Source organism: Nyctibius grandis, chromosome 17 (assembly GCF_013368605.1).
Source record: "Nyctibius grandis isolate bNycGra1 chromosome 17, bNycGra1.pri, whole genome shotgun sequence".
In the NCBI taxonomy this organism is placed as follows: Eukaryota; Metazoa; Chordata; class Aves; order Nyctibiiformes; family Nyctibiidae; genus Nyctibius; species Nyctibius grandis.
This window is the reverse complement of record NC_090674.1, coordinates 9,835,628-9,856,615: the sequence shown is the minus strand read 5'-3', so window position 1 is coordinate 9,856,615 and position 20,988 is coordinate 9,835,628. Positions and strand designations below refer to the sequence as shown.

Genomic DNA, 20,988 nt, shown 5'->3' with positions numbered 1-20,988 from the left:
CTCCAACCCAGCACCCCAGTAACGTTGCATCAGCCTCCACATCTGCCGCTGGCACCGGTGACCCTCAATCCAGAGCCTGGGCACGGCACTGGGGACTGTGGGGCACCCGGAGCTGCCACAGCCAAACCCAGGGCAGGGTTGGGGGCAAACCAGCTCAAGGTCCCTCAGCACAACTCATGGCTGCTGCAACTAGGGGATGCCCGTGGTGGCACAAAGGCTTTGCCGGGACGAGCCACGGCCCACAGGCATCCACAGGCAAAAGAACGACGAGGGACGGGGCGGGACCCTCACCCCATGTCCCCAAGCCAGCGAGGCGGGTGGGTGAGGACCCAGCCCCAGCTCATCAGGCAGCTAAAACGCAGCCCGACAGCTGCCTCTCAGCTGTCGCCGCTCGCTCACAAGACGCACACTCGAGACACAGGCGCACAAATCCTGTCCCCTCCGCTCCCTGGCCACCAAACCCGAGCCGAGCCGGGCACATGGTGCCGCCTGCCCGCACCGATGGCATCGCTGGAGGATGGTCCCCACTAGCAAGGAGAGGGGGACTCACCCAGACCCCATCCTGGGGCGCATCCTCCAGGAACAGTGGGGAAAATGATCCTAAAAGGTGTTTTTTTTTTAACCCACCTAAAGCTTGTGGTTTAGCAGGGAGGGTTTAGGCAGGGGGGAGCCACCTCGACTGGCTGAGCCCTTCACCACGTGCCGGGGGGATGGTGATTTTGGGGGTGGGGGTTGAAGCCAAGGGCTTGGGTGCAGGTCCCAGCCCGGGTTTCCAAAGGGACAGTGGCAGGGATGCTCTTGCAGCACAGACGAGATGGATCCCGAGGGCAGGCGAGAGCTCTATCGTGAGTGCCGGAGTGTCGCGATAAACACCAGTCACGATTCCGCTTGGAAAATGGAAAATATTGGGGCAAAAAATCCCAAATAAGGCGGATTTTTCTGCAGACTTGCAAAGGGCACGAGAGAGAAAGCGTGGGTTTTGGAAGGCACGAGTTTGCGGGTAGAAAGGAAAATATTTCAGAGCAAATTTTTGGCTTCAGGGTGGGGATAAATAAATAATAGCTGCCCAAATCGATTGATTGCCCAGAAGAGATGCAGGAGGAGGAAAGGGCTTCGCAGCCATCGCTGCTCCGCCGTCACCCAGGGCAGCACCGCGGGCAGCCGTTCGGTTGCCAAAGAAGAAACCCGGGACCCTGCAGATGGGATGAGACCCGCAGCCCCAAACCCTGTCCCCAAACAGGGATGACCCCGCCACGATGGGGTCCCCTGAGTCGAGCAGAGGGGAGAAGCCGCTTCGCCCACCCCAGCGATGGTTAAAGGGTTGGGTTTAACCCCAAAGGGTGAAGTTTACCCTCCAGCCCCAGTTGGGTTCAAGCCATCCATGAGCATCGGAGCCAGCGCACGCGAGCGGCGTCTTGGGAGGGAAACTAAAAGCACTTCTGAAGGATGCCGTCCTCCTTCCTATGGGTTTTGCACCTTAATTTTCACCAAAGAGGATATTCAGATCATCAGCATTATTAACTCGAAGCCCAGGCAGGATCTGGGCTGTAACAGCGCAAAAAATCCCGGAAAAAAAAAATTAAGATGGAAAAAACTTTTTCTAGGATGAGCCAAGGCCAACGCCGGTCCCAGCCCCACCGCGTTCGTCCCGGGCTGGTCTCTAGAGCAAAGCAAACAGTTAGGAAATAGTTATGGGAGGAGAAGGAAGAGGAGGGAGAGCCCCGGTGTGATGCTCGGGGTGGAGAGGTGCGTGGTCCCCTGGTCACCGCCGAGCACCGAAAGGGAACGGCAGCGAGCAGGAAGGTGTTAAAAAACCCCGATACCAACCTCAGAGGAACCACAATAAACAACCTCCCCGACGCCCCGTAAATAGGGTGGGCTGCTCCCCCGCTCGCCTTCCTGTTTGCTTTCGCAGATCCGGGCTGCGACGGTCACCTCGACCCACCGGCTCCGGCCGCGGCACCACGGCACCCTCCACCCACGCTGGTCCCCGGCATCGTCCCTGCCACGGGGGACCGCGGGTACGAGCGTCCCCAAAGGGCCTCAATTCATCCCTTGGAGACAAGCACCAATCCTGCTGCATTTTCCCTGCTCATCTCTATTTATTTTTATTTTAAGAGGAGGAAATCCCAGCTCACCCACTCCCCACCGTGCCTCAGTTTCCCCCTCTCTCCACGCAGCTGATCCTCCCCACATGGGAACTCCCCCACCACCCCCCCCAAGAAAAAAAGCAACGGGTCCTGATTTAGGGGCACTTTTGTGCTTTACCACGAACACAAAGGAGACAGGGAAAAAAAAAAAATAGAGGCACACTCACATCGAAGATCTGTGTCAGGAGTAAAAAGGGGCTCGGGGGGGTAAACCAACCCCCTCCCCAGGCAGAGCAGCGGCGACCACGGAGGCTGACCATAGATAAGGGCTCTAAATTCGGCGCTGGGCTCCGGCACCGGGGCTCTGTAAGGCGATCGGGGCGGGTGGGGGTGCGCCGGGGCTGTTTATTTGGCTCCGAACTCCGCACCGACACTGCAGCGTCACCCGTGTTTAAAAAAGGAAGGAACGAAAAGAAGGGGGAGGGAAAAAAAAAATTAAAATAAAAAAAAATAAAGGGGAGCGGGGGGAGAAATGTGCACGCGTACGTTCGATGATAACAATAAAATTAAAATAAAAATCAAGAGAAAAAGGAGCTGGGAGTTGGGGGGAATAAAAGGAAACTCTGGGCTGGCAAGGTTTAAAGCGACGCCTGTTTTATAAAAAGAAGTTGCTAATTTTAACTCTCCAGTGGAAAGAGTGAGAGGTACTTACAGGAGACAGGGTGGCTGCGTCCTTCTCCGCGGCGGCCGGGAGGAAGAGCGCGGGATGAAGCCGCCGTCCCCACCGCTGAGGCCACCCCTGGTCCCCCTGATCCCCACCCCAAAAAAAGCCCTCTTTGGGGAGCACCGGGGACTCACGGCGGCGTCTAAAGGGCAGAGGCAGATGTGAAGGCAGGAGGAGGTGGTTTAAGCGTGCCGGGGTGGGAGGAAGGGAGCGGCCAGAGCTTGCGAACAGCTGCCGAGAGCAGCCCCCGGGCTCGCTTCCTCCGCCACCCCAAAGCTGGGGACACGGCGGGATGGGGACAGACCCTGTGGGCATGGTGGGATGGAGACAGACCTCGTGGGCATGGTGGGATCTGGACAGACCCCATGGGCATGGTGGGATCTGGACAGACCCCGTGGGCACGGCAGGATGGGGACAGACCCTGTAGGCACAGCGGGATGGGGACAGACCCCGTGGACATGGTGGGATGGGGACAGACCCCGTGGGCACGGCGGAATGGGGACAGACCCCATGGGCACAGCAGGACCTCCGGGGAGGACACAGACGACATTTCCGCGCAGAAATTTCTGACCAAGTTGGCTTTTCCCCAAGGGAAAAGAGCTTTTCCACCCCCCCGCAGTCGGTGGCAAAATAGCGGATGAGCTCAGCGAAGCGAAGCGCAGGGCAGGGCCGTGACCGCGAAAGGCCACCCGGCTCCGCGGGGAGCTCAAAGGTGACCTCCAGCAGCACCATCGCGTTCCCGCAGCCACACGGGCAGCACGAAACCATCATTTTATCAAACCCCGGATCCCGAAGCCAGCAAGGGGCAAGGAACTGGGTTTTTGGTGAGCGCACGGGTCGGTTTTTATGAGCTCGCCCTGGAAATAGGGAGGATCCTGATGGATGCAAACAGCTCAGTGCTGAGTGAGCCGAGGGGAGAAGCCGCTTCGCCCACCCCAGTGATGGTTAAAGGGTTGGGTTTAACCCCAAAGGGGGAAGTTTATCCTCCAGCCCCGGTTGGGTTCAAGCCATCCATGAGCATCACAGCCAGCACACGCGAGCGGCGTCTTGGGAGGGAAACACCAAAAGCGCTTCTGAAGGATGCCGTCCTCCTTCCTACGGGTTTGCACCTTAATTTTCACCGAAGAGGATATTCAGATCATCAGCATTATTAACTCTAAGCCCAGGTAGGATCTGGGCAGTATCAGCCCAAAAAAAAGATGCCTAGAGCACGGTGGGAGCCCAGGAGCTGCAAACTCAAGTCTCCACCAGCATTAGACCTCCAAGAGAACATGATGCCTTCAAGAGCAGAGGAGCAGACCCAAGGGCTCTTCCCAAGCAGCTGGAAATCAGCAAAAAATCCTCGAGAGAAAGAGGCTGGCACAGACCCTGCAGCTCGTGACACGTGATTTACCGAGCATGGCTGCAGCGAGGTGATACAAGCGTCTTCGGGACGTGAAAGAGTCGATTTGATTAAGGTCACGGGCCCTAAGAAGAGTTTTCTGCAGCAGAAGCAGTTGGGCAGAGGGAGGTTTTGCTGGTGATGGGGTGGCCTCGGGAAGACAAAATGCCTGTTGACCGGGGGGAGCGATGCTGCATGTCACGGGACACAGGACGGGGCTTTGTTGGGGTTAAATCAAGCAAGCAAGCTCAGAAAGTGTGAGCTAGAAGAACAGTGAGATGGATGAAGAACTGGCTACCCAACAGAGCCCAAAGAGTGGTAATCAATGGTGCCAAGTCCAGCTGGAGACCTGGAACTAGTGGAGTCCCCCAAGGATCAGTGCTGGGCCCAGTCCTGTTCAACATCTTCATCAACGACCTTGATGAAGGGACAGAGTGTCTTCTCAGCAAGTTTGCTGATGGTATGAAGCTGGGAGGTTTGGCTGATCCACCTGAAGGCTGTGCGGCCATTCAGCATGAGTTGGACAGACTGGAGAGCTGGGCAAAGAGGAACCTAATGAGGTTCAACAAGAATAAGTGCAGAGTCCTGCACCTGGGAAGGAGTAATGAAATGCACCAGTGCAGGTTAGGAGGGGATCTGCTAGAGAGCAGCTCCGTGGAGAAGGACCTTGGAGTCCTGGTGGACAACAAGTTATCCATGGGACAGCAATGTGCCCTTGGGGCCAAGAAGGCCAATGGTGTCCTGGGGTGCATTAAGAATAGTGTGTCCAGCAGGTCGAGGGAGGTCCTCCTCCCCCTCTACTCTACCCTGGTGAGACCTCACCTGGAGTATTGCGTTCAGTTCTGGGCTCCTCAGTTCAAGAGGGACAGAGATCTACTGGAGAGAGTCCAACGGAGGGCTACAAGTATGATGAAGGGACTGGAACACCTGCCTTATGGGGAAAGGTTGAGAGACCTGGGGCTTTTTAGTCTGGAGAAGAGAAGACTGAGAGGGGATGTGATTAATGTGTATAAATAGATGAGGGCTGGGTGTCAAGAGGAAAGGGGCAACCTCTTTTCACTTGTGCCCTGCGATAGGACAAGGGCCAATGGATGCGAGCTGGAGCACAGCAAGTTCAACCTCAACATGAGGAAGAACTTCTTTACTGTGAGGGTTACAGAGCCCTGGAACAGGCTCCCCAGAGAGGTTGTGGAGTCTCCTTCTCTGGAGACTTTCAAGACCCGTCTGGATGCGTTCCTGTGTGACCTGCCCTAGATTGGTCCTGCTCTGGCAGGGGGCTGGACTCGATGCTCTCCAGAGGTCCCTTCCAACCCCTGACATTCTATGATTCTCTAGTCCCTGGAGATGCTTTTCGAAATAATCCCCCCAAGTCGCACAAATTACGCACCGCTCCTTGGCTAAACTGCTCCTCTCCTGCTCGAAACTCCGGCAGCAACAGCACGGGGCTTTGCGGGACGACGCTGCCAACCCATACAACCAGGATTTGTGTGAGCCTAAAAAATAACAAGCTAAAAAAATAAGTAACTGGTCAATACGGAGGCGGTGGAGGTGAGCAGCCCGTCTCCAGCAGCTAGGAGGGATGTGGGGGAGAAGGAGTTTAGTGAGATGCCCTCAAGCATCTGAGACAGGGGGACGGGACATGCCCGGTGCATCGGGACCATGAGGGTCCTGCCCTCCGCTCCCACCCCGCAGCAGACAGCCCCATCGCTCCCTTTAATTATTCACAAATACCAGCTACCCTTGGCTGGTATCTGTGCCCGACGCGAGCGGAACGGAGCCGGTCCCATACCGGCCCCGCGCTGAGCCGAACCGCAGCAGGACGGACCCCGTGGAGCCTTCCCGGCCCCGTTCTCCACCACAACCCATCGCTGGCACAACCCGAGACGCAGCAGGACCCTTCCACTCCTCCACGCAAGCCTGGGGAGCTGCTCTTGGTTCCTATCAGCAAAACCAACAGCAAGATGAAGCCCTTGGTCCTGACCTTGCAGAGGAAACGGTGAACACCATCCCCATCTCCCGGCACGAAGCCTCCAAATAAATCACCTGCCCCTTCTCCGGCACTAAAAAACCCATCTCAACCCAGCAAAACCGCGATGAGAGTCCCCTCCTTTCAGGAGCTGGGGGTCATATTTATTTTTAAAATCTTTCCTTTTATTGATTTCGATATCAGGTGCAGAAGACACATTACACGAAACCGTCGAGCCCTCATAAAAAAAACGGGTCCGCGGCGTTGGCTCGACCACAACCTCACTGCAGACAAGGGAGACGCAAACATTTACTGTAAGAGCAATAAACGGGCAAAGAAGGTCGAGAAGGGCGAAAACCTGGACACGGGGCCCAAGATAACAGTGGGTTTGGTCACGAGTCTCATCCATCTGGGGAGAAACCAGGCGGGAAAACCCTCCTGTGCGCCGACACCCCAAAAAAAAACCCACAGAGCCCCAAATCGGCTGGGATGCAGCTGAGCCGAGCCGTGGAGCACCCACTGATGGTGCCCACGGGGCTGTGGGACCTTGAGCGGGTGCCACCTCCCTGCCCCACACCAGTTTCCCATTGCAAGGTGGGGGACACACACTGCTGCCCGGTGCCGCTCACCGGGACCCCCTCGCACCCGCAGTGAGGGGCGCGCAGCTGGGCAGGGTGCCCGCACCAGGACCCAGAGCAGAGCTGGAGGGTCACATCCCGCACCAACACGGGTGGCAGAGCCCCTGAGCTGCATCCAGCCAGGGTGAGCTCCGTGGGGGTCCCCTCCTCACCCCCAGCCCAGCACAGGGGGGATGCACAAACCCCATAAGGCAGCGAGAGCCCAAGGGTTGGGATCTCCCCCCCTCCCCGTACCTGCTACGCAGACTCCTGCATCTTCCACTCCTGCCAGAGGACGAGCTGCGGCCGCCGCTCCTCAGTCAAACTGCAAAGAAAAAGCGAGCAGCCGTCAGTCCGAGGGGACGGGGGACAAGGACGGGGCTCCTCGCACCCCCCGGGGACAATGAGGGGCTCCTGGTCCCCACCGCAGCAGCCCTGGGTGAGGGGACAGGAGGCGAAGGGGTCCCCCCCCGCACAGATCCTGATGCTGAGCATCACTGCAGGGGCCACGGGGGCTGGGTAGGACCTTGCCAGACCCCCCCAAGGCCACCAGGAGCCCTGACCCTATGGAGTGCGGAGAGTATCCTGGTGCCCAGAGGTAGGGATGGGATACGGTAACCTGTGGGACCGCAAAAAAAAAGTGGGGGAAAAAAGAAGAGCAAGAGAGACAGGTATAAAGAGACCAGGGGGAAAAGAAACTTTAAAAAGAGTTTGGGAATGAAAGAAACCATAAAACAAAAATTAGTGTTAATTAATGGGCCGAGAACGAAACGGCTGCTAAATTCACCTCACCGCTCGCCACTCGAAGACGGGGACAAGCGCAGGGGTTTCAGCCCCGTGCTGCTGGCGTGGGACAGTGTGTCGCCCCACGGTGCTTTCTCCCGCTGAACAAAAGGGAAACTGAGGCACGGAGGGCCGGCACCCGGCTCTCCGAACGCGCCGCGAGCTCCCGAGCTGCGGCCTCACCCCCGGCGCCTGCAACAGAGCGAGGAATTGTGCTCGGCTTTCCGGCCGTCCTCATCCTCCGCTTCGACCACAAAACCAGCCTTCCTCTCCCCGGCTGCCTCCCCTCCCACGGCCAGCTCATTTCCTGACATTACAAAATTCAGCCTGAACAAAGCTGGAGCGAGGAGCGCGTGGCTCCGGCCGGGGCTGCGCCTGCCCCTCGTCCCCGAGGAGCCACGCGGAGGGGACACCCCAAAACAGCCGGGGTACAAGCGGCTTTCCAGCCTCCCGAGAGCACCAAACCTCGCGCCACGTGTGCCGGGGTCCTGCAGAGGGACCGGCCGCGGGGTTTCCCAGCATCAGGACAGACGGACACGTCTGGGTCTGTCACCTCCATGATGGGAGAGCGGCGGGGACAAGGATGGGGGCGCCAGCTATTGCCCTGCTTACACCAGTTAATGCCCAGACCAACCTGTTGCCCTCCGGGACTGGGGTTGGTGCCGGCTCCGAGGGATGGAGAGGTTGGCGTGAGCGCGGTCACCCTCGCACCGAGGGGCTGCACCCGTGCCACGGATGCTGTCCCTGGTGTTTAATGCAAAGGGTCCCTCGATGGGCTCCTGAAACCCTTTCCTCAGGGTACCAGCAGCTCTTGTGGACGAGCAGCTCTTGGGGTACCAGCAGCTCTTGGGGCACGAGCGGCTCTTGGGGCACGAGCGGCTCTTGGGGCACGAGCGGCTCTTGGGGGACAAGCAGCTCGTGGGGTACCAGCAGCTTGTGGGGGACGAGCGGCTCTCGGGGTATGAGCAGCTCTTGGGGTACCAGCAGCTCTTGGGGCACGAGCAGCTCTTGGGGCACGAGCAGCTCTCGGGGTACCAGCAGCTCGTGGGGTACCAGCAGCTCGTGGGGGACGAGCGGCTCTTGGGGTACCAGCAGTTCTTGGGGCACGAGCAGCTCTTGGGGCACGAGCAGCTCTTGGGGTACCAGCAGCTCTTGGGGCACGAGTAGCTCTTGGGGTACCACCAGCTCTTGGGGCACGAGCAGCTCTTGGGGCACGAGCAGCTCTCGGGGTACTCAGCCCCGCGGCACCGCCTGCGTTCGAAGCCTTTTTGTTTTCAAGAGAGAAATGCTGCCCAGGAAAGGGGAAAAGTGCCGTGTTTTCAAAAAATCACGTAGGGGAGGCATGGAGGCAGCAAAGGCAAGTGAATTCCTCTTTCTAAGTGAAAAAAAAAAGAAGGGGAGGAAAAGGGGGAAAGAGAAGACAATCTTTGTGTCCAGCTTTCAGGCAGAACTGCTGAGCAGGCGATAAAATTGTTCCTGTTTGAAAACTGAAGCTTCGGTTTCGCCCAGCGACAAACCAAAACCCCTCGAGGCGGGACCTGCCCCGAGAGCAGCAGAGAAACCTCCCTGGTGGGGACACACACACACACACACCTCCTGGGACCCCCCAGATTGTAACTGATGTGGTTGAGCTGGTGCAACTGGCCAGGCAAAGGCAGCGGGGTGGCTGGTGGGGCTGATATATATCCCTATATATAGATATATACACCCCCAAATATATATCCCCTATACAGATACACACCCCCAAATATATATCCCTATATATAGATATACACACCAAATATATATATCCCCATATACAGATATACACCCCCAAATATATTATATATCCCCATATATAGATATACACCCCCAAATATATATCCCCATATACAGATATATACACCCCCAAATATATATCTCTCTCCATATATAGATATAGGCCCCCAAATATATATCCCCATATATATAGACCCCCAAATATATATCCCTATATATATATTTGGTGTGTATATCTCTATATCCCCATATACAGATATACACCCCCAAATATATAAATATCCCCATATATAGACATACACCCCCAAATATATATCCCTATATATAGATATGTACACCCCAAATATATATCCCCCTATACAGATTTACACCCCCAAACATATATCTCTCTCTCCATATATAAAGACCCCCAAATAAATATCCCCATATATACATATAGACCCCCAAAAATATATCCCCATATATAGACATACACCCCCAAATATATATCCCCATATATATACACCCCCAACTATATATATCCCCATATACAGATATACACCCCCAAATATATATATCTCTCCACATATAGATATAGACCCCCAAAAATATATCCCCCTATATAGATATACACCCCCAAACACAGGTATCCCATGTATAGATTATACACCCCCAAATATATATCCCTATATATAGATATACACCCCCAAAAATATATATATCCCCATATACAGATATAGACCCCCCAAAATATATATATCCCTATATATACACCCCCAAATATATATCCCCATATATATATATACCCCCAAATATATATTCCCATATATATATACCCCCAAATATGTATATATCCCCATATATAGATATATATCCCCAAATATATATCCCCTTTACATATATCCCCCCAAAATGTATACACCCCCATACATATACACCCCCAACTACACCACATATACATTTAATACCCCCAAATAAATAATCCCCTTGAGCTGGCGGAGGGACACGCTCAGGCAAAACCCGGGTGCGGGAGGCTGGAAGACGCTAAATCACCCAAACGAGCTCCCAGCCTCGTTATTAGATCAATCACCGGCCAATTAAGGCCTCAAAAGCCTGGCTGGGGACATCCCAGCACACAGGAGGAGAAGGGGAGATGGAGGGGGGGAACTGCTGCGCGTTGGGCCTCCGACGCGGAGCCCGAGGGGCCAAGAGGGAGGCGCAGATTGCGGGGGAAGAGCAGCCGACCGCAATCTCTCCTTCCCCTTTTCTCATGTTTCCTCCAGCAACGGGCTCAGGGCCGCAAACATTTGGATGCCAAACCCAAACTTCCCCTTGCCCCGGGGCTCCTGACCCAGCTTGCTGCTTGGGGACCCCCCACCCCAAACTGGGGCCACCCCAGACCCCAGTTCCCAGTTGCTGGGGGTCGCAGCAACAGCAAGGATCAGCCAAAAATATTAAAAAAATATAAAGAAAATAGGATTTTCTCTGTTTCTCCAGCCTCCAGTTTGCACCAGCCCCGGGGAACATCCCCAGGGCTTAATTAGGCTTGATGAGTCTTTTACATTTGGGTTTCCTCCGGGGAAGGGACAAACTGGGTGAGATCCCACTCCAGGACAGGCTGGTGGTTAAACGCAGCGAGAACCCGACCGCCCATCGTCGGGACGAGCGATGGCACAAGCCAGCCGTGCCGAGGACACGTCTGCGCCGTGCAGAAGGTGCAGCCACCCCCGGTGCTCCTCCAACACCTGCACAGGGATGGGCTGAATCACAGAGTCACAGACTGGTTTGGGTTAGAAGGGACCTTAAAGCCCAGCCAGTTCCACCCCCCTGCCACGGACAGGGACACCTTCCACCAGCCCACGTTGCTCCAAGCCCCATCCAACCTGGCCTTGAACACTGCCAGGGAGGGGGCAGCCACAGCTTCTCTGGGCAACCTGGGCCAGGGTCTCACCACCCTCACAGCAAAGAATTTCATTCCAATATCTCATCTCAATCTCCCCTCTTTCAGTTTAAAACCATTCCCCCTCGTCCTGTCACTCCATGCCCTTGGCCAAAGCCCCTCTCCAGCTTTCCTGTAGCCCCTTCAGCTGCTGGAAGGTGCTAGAAGGTCTCCCCGGAGCCTTCTCTTCTCCACGCTGAACAGCCCCAGCTCTCCCAGCCTGTCCCCAGAGCAGAGGGGCTCCATCTCCGTGGCCTCCTCTGGACTCGCTCCACCAGCTCCGTGTCCTTCTGCTCTTGGGGCCCCAGAGCTGGACGCAGCACTGCAGGGGGGTCTCAGGAGAGCGGAGCAGAGGGGCAGAATCCCCTCCCTCACCCTGCTGGCCACGCTGCTGGGGATGCAGCCCAGGACACAGTTGGCTTTGGGCTGCCAGCGCACGTTGGCTCGTGTTGAGCTTCTCGTCACCCATCACCCCCAAGTCCTTCTCCTCAGAGTTGCTCTCCGTCCCCACCGAGCCGTGCTCCAGGAAAGGTCACAGCGGCCGAGCACATGGCACAGCCACGGCCACAGGTGTTGCGACAGCAGCCGCCGGCCCTGCCAGGACTTGGGGGACACGGAGATGGTGCCGGGGAGGGGGGTGGTGCCCCTGTGCGACGGTTGGAGCCACTGAGTTTCGCTCTCGCTGGCTGAGTTCCCCCTTGGGCGGTGGAGATGCAGAACCGAAACCTCCAGCTGGATGGACGCGGGCGGGGGGGGCGGCCGGGAGGGCTGGGGACCGGCACGGTGTTCGGAGCGACGGCACGCACCGTGCCACGCCGGTGACCGAAGGGTGGCGGGGGGGGTCCGGTGCCTACAGGCTCCAGTTTGCACGTCCCCACTCCGAGAGCCCGTCCAGGATGTCCCCGAGTGCCAATCGGCAGCACCGCGACCACCCGCATGAGGTGGCCCTACTGCCTGCTCCTCCCAGAGCAGGGAAACTGAGGCACGGAGAGGGGAAGCAAACAGCAGAGCTGGAAACACAAACATCCCCCAGCCCAAACGCCGATTCCCTCCCCCTGAGCAAGCCCCTCACCTCCCTCCTGCTCAACCACCAGCGCCAGGAGGACCCCGAGCCTAAAACAAACCCAAAACACCCAAGGGCATCACGGGGGGCTCCCATGAGAGCCCAGGGATGCCAAGATGTGGGTGCCCCATACCCTGAGTACCCAGCTCTTGCCCTCACCCTGGTGACGGTGGCAATGCCTCGGGTCACATTGCCACCTGCTGGCACCGGCCCCGGGGCCCCATGGCCCACAGAGACAGCAGCATCTCTGCGGTGCTGTGCCAGGCACCGGGCCGGGGTTACGGGTACAACCACGTCTGACCAGAGCAGCCGCCGCTTTGCTTTCCTTAACTAATTTTAACCTCCTTAATGGCAGCCCAGGATGGTGCATGTGTGAACCCATCCCCGAGGTGCCAAGAGGGGCTGCGGGTGCCCCCGCTCTGCCCGCATCCCCCGGTACCCGCCGGGGCATCGCCCAGCGCTGCTCCAGGGATGCAGGAGGTTTTACAGCAGCACCGAGAGCTGCTCCGGCTTCACAATTCCAGCTCCTGATGGCATTTCCAAAGCAGAGGAGTCACCACCAGCCCCCCAGACCCCTCCTTAAGCCCTCCTGACCCTCCCACCAACCCCTCCTGGCTCTCCCCAAACACCACAGATCCGATTCTCACCCATCTCTCAAGCCACATAGCATGGCAGGGCTACCCACAGCGGTACCAGCTCCCCTCGCCCCCCTGTTTGGGAACAACCACCCCTTGGGCAGGTCACCAAGGACCCCAAGGGAGCTTGCCCAGGCTGATGCAGCGCTTGCCCCCTCCCTGGGCACAGGAACCCAGCCGGACTGGGTGCCCCTGCGCCCGCTGGCATCACAGCCCCAGCCCTGGCACAGCCCCAGCCCTGGCTCTGCAGGGCAGGTCCAAACTCCAGGGCCACCCGGCGAGGTGTGGCAAGCCAGGGCTGCGCGCCAGCGTGCGCCGAGGCCGGGTGGGAAGGAAGACGGGAGAAAAATCATCATAATTAAGAGCAAAGCCCAGGTCCCCTCACCGCTGCGCTCTGCTGTCCCCTGAGTCAGCAGCCGCTGGCCCCGGGGACGTTCTGCATCGCAGCTCGGGCTGCCACCCATCCTCTCCCCATGGAAACCAAACAAACACGTTTGCCCCATTCCAAACCTTCCAGCCCATCCATCTCCCGGCTCTGACAATCGGTGGTGGGTCCTAAGTCACCTCCCGGCTGCCGTTAGGTGACACGTTGCGGTGGCATCCCCCAAAACCCCTCTCTTGTGAATGCAGAGAGGGAGGAGGTGGGAGATTTGCTTTAATTCTGGGTTGCGGCACAGACCCTCCAGTGTGTCCCCAGCTCAGCCGGCCACGGCCAGGGCTGCTGCCACCTGCCAGGCACCCAGCACCTCTCACCCGCCCGCTCCCCAGCACCCAGCCCACCACCAACACCAGCACCCGCCAGCGCTGCCCGATGAAACCCCAAGCAAGGAGCTGGGAAAGCAGCCGGCACCGCCGCGACCCGAGCAGGAGCCGGGGCTGCTCAGCCCTGGAAAGCAAAAAAAGGGTGTTTGACCCAAGTCGGCATGCAAACATTGACCCCTCGTGCAAACACTGACCCCTCGTGCAAACCCCAAACCCTTGTGCAAACCCCAAACCCTCGTGCAAATCCCAAATCCTCACGCAAACCCCAAACCCTTGTGCAAACCCCAAACCCTTGTGCAAACTCTGAACCCTTGTGCAAACCCTGAACCCTTGTGCAAACCCTGAACCCTTGTGCAAACCCCGACCCCTTGAACAAACCCCAAAGCCTCGTGCAACCCCCGACCCCTTGTGCAAATCCTGAACCCTCATGCAAATCCCAAATCCTCATGCAAAGCCCAACCCCTTGTGCAAAGCCCAACCCCTCGTGCAAAGCCCAACCCCTCGTGCAACCCCTGAACCCTCGTGCAACCCCTGAACCCTCGTGCAACCCCTGAACCCTCATGCAACCCCCGATCCCTTGAACAAACCCCAAGCCCTCATGCAAACCCTGATCCCTCATGCAAAATCTGAACCCTTGTGCAAACGCTGAGCCCTCACACAAACCCCAACCCCTCGTGCAAACCCCAACCCCTCGTGCAAACCCCGACCCCTCGTGCAAACTCTTTGGGCCAAAAGACAAAGCACTGATCCTGCACCGGCTGCAAAGCCAGGCTCACACCCAGAAAACCGTGAGCCGCATCCCGACGGAGCAAACCTCCATCACCCGGCAGCCTCCGAAAACCCCACGAGGGAAAACCCCGAGCAGAGAATAAAATCACCCCTGGGGTTACCCAAATCTACAGGTTCAAGCCCCAAAAACCCTTTGCATCCTCGGCGAATCGCCGCAGGGAGGGCGCCTGCTCCCCAAACTTCAGATCCACTTTTTTCTTTAAAAAAAAAATTTAAAAAAAAAAATTAAAATATTTCTCTCCGGCAAGGTGCAGAGAAACACTTTGCACATTCGGTGCCGTCGTCAGCGACTCCTACACCACCCCCCACGTACGCCGCTGTGAGGGGAAAGCAGGAGGGGGGTTTTATAGGCACCTACAGAGAAAAAAAAGCTCTGTGTAATTTGGTTAATCAGCCAACCGAGCAGCACAAATCCATAGGAGAGCGCCCGGCCACTGCCCGAATGACTCTGTCCCCCGTGGGGCAACAAAACCTCCACGGCTGGTGCAAGCATCACCTCCCAGCACCTCTCGCACGGATCCGCCCCCATAACAGAATCACAGAATCAATGAGGTTGGAAGAGCCCTCTGGGATCATCGAGTCCAACCATTGCCCTGACACCACCATGGCAACTAGACCAGGGCACTAAGTGCCATGTCCAGGCTTTTCTTAAACCCCTCCAGAGATGGTGACTCCACCACCTCCCTGGGCAGCCCCTTCCAATGGCTAATGACCCTTGCTGAGAAGAAATGCTTCCTAATGTCCAACCTGACCCTCCCCTGGCCAAGCTTGAGGCTGTGCCCTCTTGTCCTATCGCTGGTTGCCCGGGAGAAGAGGCCGACTCCCACCCCGCTACAACCTCCCTTCAGGTAGTTGTAGACTGCACTAAGGTCACCTCTGAGCCTCCTCTTCTCCAGGATAAACACCCCCAGCTCCCTCAGCCATTCCTCGTAGGTCAGACCCTCCAGACCCTTCACCAGCTTGGTCGCCCTCCTCTGCACTCGCTCCAACACCTCAACATCTCTCTTGAAGTGCAGGGCCCACAACTGGACACGGGATTCACGGTGCGGCCTCATCAGTGCCGAGTACAGAGGGACGATCTCTTCCCCAGACCGGCTGGCCACACTATTCCTGAGAGAGGCCAGGATGCCATTGGCCTTCTTGGCCACCTGGGCACACTGATGGCTCATATCCAGCCGCCATCGATCAACACCCCCAGGTCCTTTTCCAGCCACTCTTCCCCCAGCCTGGAGCGCTGCAGGGGGTTGTTGCGGCCCAAGTGTCAGACCCGGCCCTTGTTCTTGTTGAACCTCACGCCGTTGGTCTCAGCCCATCGATCCAACCTGTCCAGATCCCTCTGCAGACCCTTCCTACCCTCCAGCAGATTGACACTCCCACCCAGTTTGGGGTCACCTGCAAATTCACTGAGGGTGCACTCAATCCCTACGTCTAGATCATCTCTAAAGATATTAAAGATTATTAAAGATAACCCTTGGAAAAATCCCAAATCCCAAATGCAACCTGCAATATGAACACGCCAGCAAACACACAAAAAAAAGGGATTTATCAAATATTGCAATTGCTGGAAAAACTCTTGGTGCCTCAAAAGGGGACCTGGCAGCAGCATCACAGGTCTCAGCATCCTCGGTGCTTCTTCCCCTTAAAACCCCAGCTCTGCGGTGCTGGAATTTAAAAGCGAAAATCCCAGTGTTCAGATTTAAAAGGGAGGGAAGAAAAGCCGCTCTCGGGCCTAGGAGCCAATTAGTGTTTTGCTTTTTAAGCTCTTGATTTTTTTTTTTTTAGATAATCTCTCCAATGGAAGATCGGCTTCGGCGGTGGGATGCTGCCGGGAAGGGATACGGCACATGCCGGGATTGAGCCCTCGCTCTCTCCATTCCCGTCCTTTTTGGTCCTGTTTATCCTGATTTTTTCTCAGAATTACTGCACAGGGGTAGAGAAACAACAGCAGAGCTTCGGGAAACTTTTAAACAGGGGATTTTGCTGTATTTCTGTCTCTCTTTTAGGAAGAAGGGAGTTTTCTATTTTAAAAATACTCTTTTCGCTTTGAGTTTCTCACCGGTTTGGCAAGGGAGGGTTCAGAGGCAGGAAAACCCTCCCCAGCCCCCTCTGCTCCCATTTGCTTTGCCCCTTTGTGGGAGAAAAACGGGGTCCTACCCCTCACCCTGCCGCAAAGAGATCCCCGCTCCAGGGAAATTCATAAAAACGGGAAGTTTTAGAAGTTGAAAGGACCACAAACACGCAGGAACGGGCTTTGTTTCCTCCTCCAGCCCTGAGGAAGACCTTGGATGGGATACAGCAGAAGGGGAAAACAAAACCCAGTAGCCCAGGAGATGGAGGAGGCAGAAGCGTGTTTAACCTCTGTGCCGATCCAGACGGACTCATCCGCTCCCCCAGGCAAGAGGAGAGCGGAGCAGGGAGGAGCCCGGCGGCTGCCATGCCCAGAGCCCATAAATTACAGCAGAAAAAGAAAAAAAAAAAAAGTCACATTTGCCCTATTTCTTATCTGCTTGGAAATTGCACCGCTTTCCCAGCTGCAAAGGCAGCTCCGTTCCCAAGAATTTCGGCGAAGCCGTGACCTCTTTCCAGGATCGTACAAGTATACGGTGGCGGGGAGCCAGGGCTAATTATAGGCACAGGAAAAAGGGGAGAGAGGAGTTTGGAAAAGCTTTACCTTCCCAGCACGAGCCCCACGGTGGGAGCACCCCGAAGGTGAAACCCAAGGCAAGGAGCCGGCACTCCCAGACATCATTATTCCCATTTTCTGGAAGGATAAAAGTAAAATCTGCTGCTCCGGCACAGGCTGAGCATCGGCCGCAGAAATAAATGCAGCAAGAACCAAAGTTTCTCCTGTCCCACATCCTGCGGAGACCCCACCTCCTATCTCCAAGCGATGCCACGAGCCCCTCACCGTGCCCTCGCGCCCTGCCAAAAGCACGACCTGCAGAGATGCTCCGTGACCTGAAGGCAAATAAATGTGCATTAAACTTTAAACACCATCAAACGCTCGCCATGGAGCCACATCTTAGAGTCTGGGCCATTTTCGTTCGCTGGGCAATGTCACAGGAGTCACCTCCTTTCACCCGACCCCGGTATCCAGCACGTAGGAGCGGACGAGGACACGTTAACGTGTCCTGCGAGACCTTCCAGCGACGAGGATGGACAAGAAAGCACTAAAACACGCAGCAATCTTTTAGCCCCTCTTCAGCGCCACGTTCCTACACCAAAAAAAACAGGGAAGATAAAAATCCCACCTAATTTATTGGTTTTTTTGAGGGAGGGGAAACTGAGTCTCAACTCCAGCTGCTCGCTTCCCCGGTTGCCGGCACGTGTGGGAACACAGGGGCGTGCAGGTTTTGGTTTGCTTTTCACATCGCCCTGCGGACCATCTCCCGACGCCTCGCACATCGCTCAGCCCCGCTCCGTTCTCCGGCGAGACGCTTCCCACCTCGCCGGCTTTAGACCCGTGCGAAGCCGCTCTCCTCCTCCAAAAAACACCTTCCAAAATCAGGGCTTGAAGGTATCCCGACACCCCTGGGTGCTGCAGAGCTGTTGCCACCACCCGGTCGCCCCAAGGTCCCTGCGGATGGGGGAAGGATGCCAAAAGGTGCCAAGGGGAGTGTGGCTGTGCCCGGGGAGCCGGCGGCACGGAGCAGCTCCAGCCTCCCAGCTAAGGGAAGGAATCCACCCACGTCGGGTCCCACCGATGCCCTTTTTAAGGCTCCTGTGGCAGCGGGAAGGGGGTCAAGCAAGCACCGAGCTCGCCCTCCTCCTGCCATGCCGGTTCAGGGTCACCTCCCGCGAGCTCGCCGGATAACCCCGGCTAAAACGTTGCCCTTGGCACCCGGGGCCACTCAGAAATGCTCCTACGGAAGATCCAGCCTCAGTGCAAACAAACCCAGCTCTAGTTTACATCACACCCCCCCATCGCCGGCACCGACACCCCAGAGGGGCACGTCCAGCGATGGAGGGGAAGATAAAGTCGACACTAAAGACACCAGGACTGCGGGCGCCCAGCACCCATCCTGCTGTCACCCACTCCTCTTCAAGCACCTAAACTGGTGGGAACTGGACGGAGCAGCAGGCACCCACCCCACAGAGCACAGCCCACCTCAGCCGGGCACCCGGCACGTCCCGGCGGGGACAACGCAGCCCCTTCCCACCCCGGCTCTGCGGGCGATGCCGCCACGCGCGGCTCTAAGCCCTAACGGGATAACAAGCTCACAATGAGATCCTAATGAAGGATTAACGAAATACAGTTTAAAGAGATTAAGGCTGGGTACAGCGCTGAAACTTTTTTATTTATTTTTTTTCTTGTTTTTTTTTTAGAGCCCGGCAGAGGTGAGACCCGGATTTCAGCCCCCGCCAACGCGGAGAGAACCAGCATCCGTCACCAGCTCCGGCGACTCGGGATGGTTTTTCACCGCAGTCGTGCGGGGCTGCAAAAAGGATGGAGGAACAGCAAAAAAAAATTGCTCGTGGCGCCTGAAAGCCCAGCCCGAGGCGCTTTAAAAGCGAGCTAGATGCTCCCTTCATCCCTCCCCTCCCACACCAGCCCCTTCCCATCTGCATCCCAGCTGCGGGAGAGCATCTCTCCATCCCGTTCAGAATGACTGTTGATGTTATCCGCCCCGAGCCGGAGCCTTCCAAGGAGCCCCAGGGAAGCAGGTACTCGACTCTCATTCAGGGAAAGTTATTAATATTCATTTCTTGGCTCTACGCAAACAGAGCAAGAAGTCAGCCCTGGCCTCGAAGAGCTCGGCGTGACTGCCAGCCCCACGCGCTCCGAAAGGGCAGGAGTCTGGTTCGCCCCCAAATCAAACGATGATGGTTTAAAATAGAAAGCAACACATCTGGGGTTGCTTTTTGGGGTTGGTTTTTTTGGCCACTCGTATTTTTCCTGCAACCACAAACACCAGAAACTTTCTCCTGCCCAAGAAAGAGCTACATGACTCTCACCTCCCATCACAAGACTCCAGGAGGTGGGGATTTACTAAACCAACCCCAAGATCGGTAACACCCAGGGGTGAACGGGCAAGAGAGGCTGGCACGGAGCAGGCAGCGCGTTCGCTGGCAGGGATGGGCTCGTCCCACGGGCAACAGGGCAATGAGGCAACCCCTCATTTCAGCCGAGTGGCCCAAAGCCACGCGACGAAAGGGAGGTGGGGAGGGGATCTGAGAACCATCCCCGGCGCGAGCCTGCGAAACAAATCGAATGAAGATGTTTGGAGTGGATCCAGATGTTTACCAGTGACGCAGACGGAGGTATAAATAATTATCCGGTAGGAATTTTGTTCGCTCCCTTATCTAATCAGATCTCAGCGCGACGCTGCTCCGGTCCTCCCCCCTCTGCTGAAAAAGTCTTGAGAAAACCAGATGTAAAATTAAAAAAAAAAAAAAAACCTCACCAGGAGCGCCAGTTTAATCCCATTAATCACTGGACGTTCGGACCGGAGCTGCCAGGACTCAGCCCTCACCCAGGCACAGCTCGAGGAGGGAGGATTTTTCCTCTCCAACGGGAATGCTGGCAGAGGGTCGGATGCTGTGCGAGGGCGCGGAGCGGGGCCGGGGAGCCAAACCCTCGCACCCTGCCCCGGGTGCAGGTAACGGGGTACCTGCGGGGCCAGGAGCTGGCTCCCTCCACGTCAGCCAGGCTCTTGCCTGTAAAAAAAACAGCTGCTTAAAATACTCTTGTGAACAAAACCCTCCCTTGTCCGGCTGCGGGTACCGACGGGCGACTTCAGAGCCCCGGACGCTGCAATTACCTAAAAATAACCAGACCACAAACCCCAAGACGCCAAACGGCAGAGGGGGATGAAGACGGCAGCGAAGGTGCCCCGGCAAGCCGGTGGGACCGTGGCCACGAGTGACGGTCGCGGCATCACCGGGAACCCCAAACCGAAGGGTTCGTGTGCGACGGAGAAATAGGTAGAAAAAAGGCCAAACAGCTCAAAAAAAACCCCACCTGAGTTGATTTTTCCCGGCCATTAGCATCGTTTAACCCACCGCCGGCGCCGTGGGAGGTGCCGGCACACCGAGCGGCATCGCCGGCCCCCGCGCTGGCAGCCCTCGCCCCGCCGTGTCCCCCCCCCCATGTCGGCATCGCTGATGGTTTTCCAAAAATTAAACCAACCCAAGCGAGCGTCGGCGAGGCCGCGGAGGCTTTCGCGGAGGCCGGAGAGGAGCAGTGTCGGAAACTTACTGTTGAAAATTGACCGCTCGGCTCTGGCTCCTTGTCCTGACTGGTGGGAAAGTCTATAAATCTCTAATAAAGAAAAAAATGTAAAAAAAATAAAGAAATAAAGAGAAATCCCCTCCCATTTTCTTCCTTCTCTCTCTCTCCCCCCCACTTCCAAAGGATTGCGAAACCAAGAGGGCAGCCGGGGCTTGGATCTGCAGCATTTCTGAGTTCCTACGGAGTCTGGGCTCCCTGCCACCAGCAACAGCGGCTCTGGGGGTGTGGAAAAAGGGAGGCGGGGGGGGGAAAGAAGAAGAAAAAGAAGAA

General features: G+C 56.7%; 1 protein-coding gene across 13 annotated transcripts in view; it reads right to left on the bottom strand.

The window, feature by feature from the left end:
- The window catches only part of MEF2D (myocyte enhancer factor 2D), an 81,108-nt gene that overhangs the window by 48,157 nt on the left and 11,963 nt on the right, over nucleotides 1–20,988 (bottom strand). For 11 of the 13 annotated variants that reach the window (XM_068415214.1, XM_068415203.1, XM_068415209.1 and 8 more), the window contains exon 2: nucleotides 7,034–7,103. The gene's annotated coding sequence lies outside the window, so the exon portion shown is untranslated. Of the gene's footprint in view, nucleotides 1–2,317; nucleotides 2,424–7,033; nucleotides 7,104–20,685; nucleotides 20,714–20,988 lie in introns of those variants that run through there. The other 2 variants (XM_068415206.1, XM_068415207.1) reach the window with 2 other exon arrangements.